The sequence below is a fragment of the Suncus etruscus genome, chromosome X (assembly GCF_024139225.1).
Source record: "Suncus etruscus isolate mSunEtr1 chromosome X, mSunEtr1.pri.cur, whole genome shotgun sequence".
Classification (NCBI taxonomy): domain Eukaryota; kingdom Metazoa; phylum Chordata; class Mammalia; order Eulipotyphla; family Soricidae; genus Suncus; species Suncus etruscus.
In genome coordinates, this window is record NC_064868.1 from 90,264,187 (window position 1) to 90,272,278 (window position 8,092).

The 8,092-nt window shown below is 38.2% G+C and overlaps 1 long non-coding RNA gene across 1 annotated transcript in view; it reads left to right on the forward strand.

Moving 5' to 3' along the window:
* Window positions 1–5,903, forward strand: part of LOC125999489 (uncharacterized) — a 28,748-nt gene extending 22,845 nt beyond the window's left edge. The window contains exon 5 of the long non-coding RNA XR_007492105.1: window positions 5,769–5,903. This is a non-coding gene — a long non-coding RNA (uncharacterized LOC125999489). The remainder of the gene's footprint in view (window positions 1–5,768) is intronic.
* Window positions 5,904–8,092: the final 2,189 nt, after the last annotated feature.

Here is an 8,092-nt window from a genome sequence, read left to right on the forward strand (position 1 = left end):
GCAGATATTTATGTGTTGCCTTTATCACATCATTTATTTCAGGGTGTTTTTCTTAATGGAGGGATAATTTGCTTCAAGGACAGACCTTGACCACACCATTATCAGAGCTTTTGACGCTAGTCACATGGTTGTCTGACTCGGATGATCCAGGCCTCATGGCTTCTAGCATAAAAACTCCACTGCAGAGCAATCCTGCTTTGTCATTTTAACTATTGTTCATTTGCAGGATAGGAAGAAAATGCAAGGTAGTGACAGCATTTTCAGAGAGAACCTTCAAGAGGTTCCATAGCTGTCTTGGTCAGTGCTGTGAAGACATTTTCCTTTGAACCCTCACAGTTTCTTCATCCATTTATTTCAGATAAACACCTTCACTCCTGGTTTTTTGACCGAAGAACAAGTTAGGTCAACATTACTATTGTAACATTATTGTTACATAAAACATATAAACACAAAACCTGACAATATTTTATCATTTGTATTTTTATATCATTTAGCAGTTATTGCCCATATATTACATTAATTTGTGTTACTAGGTTATTCTGTGTGCATTTTACATGGAATTCAAGTATGTCATCATAAATCATATAAATCAGACAAAGAGTTTTGATAGCAGGGATTTTGTCTATTCAGGTGCCCAGGTATCACTTAATAATTGCTGATTCAGGGCATAGAAGACAAGTTAACTAAGAAAATTGAGAAGTAAGAAACTGGAGTGGTGAAGAACTCCAGTCTCGGAGCTGGAGATTTAAGTATAGTAAGTAAAGCCATTGTTACCTTGCACATGGCAGACCTAGGTTTGATTCCCTATGACTCTATAAGTCAGTGCTTCTCAATTATTTTCTGTCATGCCCCCCTAGTAAGAAGAAAACATTTTGCACCCCCTGCGTGACTGTAAATGGCATCTTTGTTAAAAAAAAAACCTTTAACCTGCAAAACAAAAATATATAAAATAATTTGAGCTGATTTTTTAATCAGAGGTGATGTCTGGATTAATGGATACAATGAGCACATTTTGCAATGCATAGATTTTCGAAGCGGGGTTTGAAGCAGGACACAGCAACTCTCAGCTCCAGAGACATAAACACGATATTTAGCTTGTTATGACAGTGTTTGCTGAAATCAAACGCGTGCCCCACTATTTGAGAACCACTGCTATAGGTTCTCCTGAGATCCTCAGGAGTAATCTCTGAGCACAGAGTCAAGAGTAAACCTTGTAGACATCCAGGTGTGGCACACAGAAGGAAGGAAGGAAGGAAGGAAGGAAGGAAGGAAGGAAGGGAGGGAGGGAGGGAGGGAGGGAGGGAGGGAGGGAGGGAGGGAGGGAGGGAGGGAGGGAGGGAGGGAGGGAGGGAGAGAGAAAGAGAGAGAGAGAAAGAAAGAAGGAAGGAAGGAAGGAAGGAAGGAAGGAAGGAAGGAAGGAAGGAAGGAAGGAAGGAAGGAAGGAAGGAAGGAAGAAAAAGAAAGAAAGAAAAGAAAGAAAAAGGAAGGAAGGAAGGAAGGAAGGAAGGAAGGAAGGAAGGAAGGAAGGAAGGAAGGAAGGAAGGAAGGAAGGAAGGAAGGAAGGAAGGAAGGAAGAACTTCAGCCAAAGCATTTATGAAGACTGGAAATAGAATATTTACTTCTGGATAATTTGGGCCCCTAGGAGTCTGTTCACATACAAAATCAGAAGAGTAAAGTTGAAATTCAGCTGTTTCCTAATCAGTGCATAAGAGCCTAGACTGGATCTCACTTGGCCTGTATATACTTATTTTAATGGCATTAAAACTCACAGTACTAGGCCTTGCCTACAGAGATTCTATTAGAAAATGTAGGACTGAAATTCTGCATTTTAATAAGCTATGATGCTGGTAGCCCACAAAGAAATGTTGGGTTTTAACTATGAGGTACCACCTCACACCAGAGATTGGCACACATCACAAAGAACAAACAGTGTTGGCGGGGATGTGGAGAGAAAGGAACTCTTATCCACTGCTGGTGGGAATGCCGTCTAGTTCAACCTTTATGGAAAGCAATATGGAGATTCCTCCAAAAACTGGAAATCGAGCTCCCATACGATCCAGCTATACCACTCCTAGGAATATACCTTAGGAACACAAAAATACAATGCAAAAATCCCTTCCTTACACCTATATTCATTGCAGCACTATTTACCATAGCAAGACTCTGGAAACAGCTAAGATGCCCTTCAACAGACAAATGGCTAAAGAAACTGTGGTACATATACACAATGGAATATTATGCAGCTGTCAGGACAGATGAAGTCATGAAATTTTCCTATACATGGATGTACATGGAATCTATTATGCTGAGTGAAATAAGTCAGAGAGAGAGAAATGCAGAATGGCCTCATCTATGGGTTTTAAGAAAAATGAAAGATATTCTTTCAATAATAATTTTCAGACACAAAAGAGAGAAGGGCTGGAAGTTACAGCCAACCTCATGAAGCTCACCACAAACAGGGATGAGTTTAGTTAGAGAAATAACTACATTTTGAACTATTCTAATAATGAGAATGTATGAGGGAAATAGAAAGCCTGTCTAGAGTACAGGAAAGGGTTGGGTGGGGAGGAGGGAGATTTGGGACATTGGTGATGGGAATGTTGCACTGGTGATGGGTGGTGTTCTTTATATGACTGAAACCCAAACACAATCATGTATGTAATCAAGGTGTTTAAATAAAATATAAAAAAATAGAAAAGCAAAAAAAAAAAAGAAATGTCGGGTTCTTCTGTGAAAAAGGCAATCTGATTGTGTTAGTAGTTTTGCTCAAGACTCTTGGTGTCTGGAATCAATTAGAGCCTTCAAGTAAAAGAGATTGCAAGCTAGAGGGGCCCCAGACATACATTTAGTTAATGTTACTCATTGGAGGCCTTGTGGGCATTTTGTGTGGGACCAGTATTTCTTTTTTTTAAAATAATTTTTATTTTGACCAAAGTGAATTACAAATCTTTTACAATAATATTTAGGTACATAGTGACATTGAATAAGGGGCATTCCCAACACCAATATTGTCCTCCCTCCACCCCTGTTCCCAACAGGGAACATATCCCCCTCCTTTGACCCCTGAGCTGCTAGTATAAGTGGTCCCCTCTGTGTCTAGCCTGTTGTAGATTGGGTAACTATTCTGTTATTGTTGGCTTTAGATTTGGTGTTTAAGTCTGATCATTTTTTTGGGGGGTGACACTTGGCAGCGCTCAGGAGTTACTACTGGCTCTACGCTCAGAAATCGCTCCTGGCAGGCTCGGGGGACCATATGGGAAGCCAGGATTCGAACCACGGACCTTGTACATGAAAAGCAAACGCCTTACCTCCATACTATCTCTCCGGCCCCCAAGTCTGGTCATTTTTAATTTCAACTCAATGTTCATACGACTGTTTAGTCTTGGTACCCTCCACTATTTCCACCTCAATTTGTGAGGCAGAACAAGATGGTTCAAGTTATGTGGTTCTGTTTGAAGGAAAGAAAAAAAGAATAAAGGGGGGAACAAAAATCAAACAAGCAAAAATGGGAGGAGTCTTTCTAGAGGCTATAAATATCAATTTAAGAAAATAAAGAAATAAAGGAAGAAAAACATAACAATAATACAAAAAAGAAATCAAACAATCCCAAAAAGCATCACAGCAGTAAAGACAATAACTAAACAATATCCACAGTGGGACCAGTACTTCTTGTAAGGTATTGCTTATACTAAGCATTCATAGTACAGTAGTCTTTAAGTTCATTGGTTAAATTCTAGTAGCAACCCTCAGTGTTCCTAATAACCAATAATACCTTAACTGTGTACATTTTCCTGTCTCCTAGAGGGCAGAATCAACTCCCTTGAGAAACATTTCCAGTGTAACCTCTTCATCTTATCTAGTAAGCTACTGGTTTTCTAGAGTAAGGGAATGGGTAATTCAAAGTCTTGCCATCAACACTTTGCTGTGGTTGTGGACCAGATCCAATGATGCTTGGGCCAGTGATGCTTTGGGCTTTATTCTTAGGGGTTACTTCTAGTGATGCTCAAAAGACCCTATGCAGTACTGAAGATCAAAATGGAGTTAGTTGCATACAAGGCAAGAGTCTAATCCCTGTACTATGTTTCAGGTATGAGATGAGCACTTTTGGAAGTAATCCACTATCATCAAATCATATATCCTCTATTTTTTCTTTTTGTTTATCTGGTCAGCTTTGTTAGAAAAACCAGAGACCATCTTACTGGCTCCCTGTTGTCATTGGTAGTATTAATAACTATGCTGACTACACAATAGTCACATCCAACCTCACATACTCATTGAATGGAACTGAATAACATAAAATTCTTGGAAGGATTCCTGGAACATTAACATGAATCACAACCCTTCCAAATCAATAGGATTATAACCAGATTCAGAAACTTTCCTAAACAATGTCTTCTTTGATTAGCAACTACAGATTTTCTTTAGACTCTAACTTCAGAAGAAACATTATTTCATGTACATATTCTTGATACCTTTAGAACATCTGTACTGAGCCCCATTAGAGAATTTTGCTTTTCTTCATTGCTTACCTATCACTCCTAGAATGGTTCTTTATGCTTAAATACTCAGTAAATATCGAAGGGAAGTGAAAGAGTGATTTTGTTTTGGAATAAATTCTTTAGATAGGTATAAAATAAGCAAATGTTTGCAATGATTTTTGAAGTTACAAGTTAATATGCATTAACATGATATGAATATCTTTTATTTGCAAAGGGCATTTTTTTCTAAAACTCAAAATTATTTTTTATATTGAGGAAGAGGTAGAAAATGATATCTGTTATTAAGATGTAACTGAGTCATATCAGGTGTAAGTGTCCATCACCATTTAAAAAGACCATCATTATAATATTATTAGAAAAAATTATCAGACCTTTTGCAAGAACGTATTTTTATGTGCACTAAAGAAACTGTTCATCACTGGAGTTGGATGGACTGGTATGCCTGGAACCCAGAGTCTGTCTTATGCCAATAAACTTCTGGGGTGAGGCATTTTTGTAATCAGGTCAAGGATTTTTTTTCCATTTTCCCCATTTTTCTGGACCTATGCAAGCAATGGCAATTGCCACTATCACACCTTTAGTATATATATTTTTTACTCTTTTAAGGAAAAAAATACAACTTACTGAACTTAAAAACAAATAACTGTAGTAGAATGCCTGTCTCCAATACAGGCAGGGGATAGGAAGGGGAGGGGGTAATGTTACACTGGTGAAGGGGGATATTCTGGTTATGACTGTAACCCAAATATGATCGTGTCACTTAAATAAAATAAGAAAGAAAGAAAGAAAGAAAGAAGAAAGAAAGAGAAGAAAGAAAGAAAGAAAGAAAGAAAGAAGAGAGAAAGAAAGAAAAGAAAGAAAGAAAGAAAGAAAGAGAGAAAGAGAAAAAGAAAGAGGAAAGAAAGAAAGAAGAAAGAAAGAAAGAAAGAAAGAAAGAAAGAAAGAAAGAAAGAAAGAAAGAAGAAATAAAGAAAGAAAGAGAAAGAAACTGTTCATCAAAGCAGGCTATATTAGTCAGACTTCTCTAGAGAAACAGATATAATAATGCAGTTCCACAAGCTGGAATTTGCAAGTCGATAGGCCCAGGATGCACTTGGAAGGCTTGAAATACAGAAAGACAATGATGTAGATTCCGCTCCAGATTCCCAAACCTGAGAACCAAGAGCACTAAAGATAGGGGAGCAGGTGGATATCCCAAACCCAAGCAGTCAGGCAGAAATTGAATTCGACCAACTTCTGACATTCTGTTCTTTTTGTGCTCTTAATAGATTCTAGACCGCCCACTCATATTGGGGAGAGCAATCTGCTTTATGGAATCCACTGACTTAAATGCCACCCTCATCCAAGTATCTCCTCGAGAGGCACCATCTTTATATTCCTGCAGTTTCTGCATACATAGAAGCACAGAGGTAGGTTTTCTGTTGGGTCCTGGTCATATTCTCATGTTCTTTTGCCTTATATTCATTTATTTGGAAACAACACTCTCTGTTACCCTGTGGCTTTATCATTTTCTACTTCTCACTTATTTTCAACCTGCTACCCTGCCCTGCTATGAATCCATAACTAGAAGAGGAAGAAGTAAAGTTTAGTATTTTGGAAAAGGAAAGCATGTTTAAGTTTCTATTTTTATTTTGTATTGCCCTACCCTACAATGTTAAATCACTTCTGTGAAAGTACCTTTCTCCTCTAATTTTTGTGACAACTAATGCTTTAAAATTCCAAGTTAAAGTCATAATAATAATAATACCTTTCTGTCATAAGCATCTAGAAATTTAATTGAAACCAAAATTGGGGAAGTACTACTGAAGAAGCTAAATAATTTACAAACGAAATATTGCCACATTGAAGATGGAATATAGTACACAGGGAATTAATTTAGGGTCCATCCACATTTGTGTTTCCTAGCATACATAGAACACACTAAGTTCATTATAGAAGATGGGCTGAAATATTCAGGAAGTGGCCACACCACACCAAAAAGGGAGCAGCTCAGTGGGAACTGAAAGATGATGCAAACACATAAAGCATTTGAGCTACACTTTGAGGACTGAACTGGATTTGAGGAAGAGAGGAAGAACATTCTAAGTAGAGATGAAAATGAGTTCAACATTACAACAGTGCCCTGGAGTTTACTGGCATCTTAAGGCAGTTCACTTTGCCAAAGATATGGGACGTATATGTGTCAAGACAAGATTATAAAAGCACATTTCATATTAACAAATTTGTGTCTCTCTGCCCCTCAACCCCATAAAATAGTAGATGAGCACTGAGGGTTTTAAGCATGGAAGTTAAGTCACTGACTTTTACACTTGCGATTATGTTAACTGCATACTTTGGTGGCTGGAATCCCAATTACTAATTGTTTTGTTAGTGCCCTGTGAGAAAGAATGTTTTCTTTATTTATAGGGGTGGGAAAAGAAATGAAAGGTACATGGAAACGGCATGTCTTAACTGATGACCATATGTAGTGAAGGGGAAAATAAGTCCCAGGATTTTTCAACAATCACTAAAACTTGGCTATGTAACTTTGGTTGAATTCCTGCAAGTAATATTCCAGGTTCTTTTTTGAAAATACCTTCAGTGACAGAGTGCTTGTTTTCTTTAAAACAAATTGCTCCAACTTTAGGCTATTCTATTCAAAAGTTCTTTAAATCACAATGAAATATGTCAATTAATATTTCAACTTCCCAGGGGGCCTGAGAGATAGCATGGAGGTAAAGCATTTGCCTTGCATGCAGAAGCTCGGTGGTTTGAATCCCGGCATCCCATATGGTCCCCTGAACCTGCCAAGAGTGATTTCTGAGCGTAGAGCCAGGAGTATCCCCTGAGCGCTGCCAGGTGTGACCCCAAAAATATTTCAACTTCCCTATCCTAATTTAAACTTCTTTGGATCACACTGGCCAGGTCCAACGTTTTGCTAAGGTAGATGCTTTCCCATCTTGAAAGCAGCTCCATATAACTTTCCATATAATGTTTCACTGGTCCAATAAACATTTAAAGCTCCTTCTGCTGGTCATCAAATGCTATTGTTTTGCACCCACACATCATCTGTGAGGTCATAAAAGGCTTTCAATGGAGTCAAATGTGTTCATTTCTCTTTTTCTTGGCTTTTTATTGTTCTTTATGTGCTCAGTGAGATTTATGATAGGATTCAGATATGGCAGCGTTTGAAGTTGAGGTAATAAAGGTGAGTGATAAAAAGCACTTATAAACCTAATCCTTGAATCAGTTAGTTAGGGCTGGTGGTGACACCATTTACATACATTCCAAAAATGCTGGAGATGTCTCTCACCAGGATTTGCAGAAAAATTTAGGAAAGTACAGAGTCTGGGGTAGGGAAGGACTGTAGAGATAGACTGGGGTAGGGAAGGACTGTAGAGATAGACTAGTGTAGAGAAAGACCGAGGTTTGGAGAAATAAAGAACTTGTCTAATGTTTCCAGCCAATAAATAAATAGCAAACTAAAGACTAGCCCATGTTTTCTTATTCCAGTGCTTTAAACTCTTTATGCATATTATACATTTAAAAGTACATGAGATAGGGGCCGGGTGGTGGCGCTGGAGGTAAGGTGCCTGCCTTGCCTGCGCTAGCC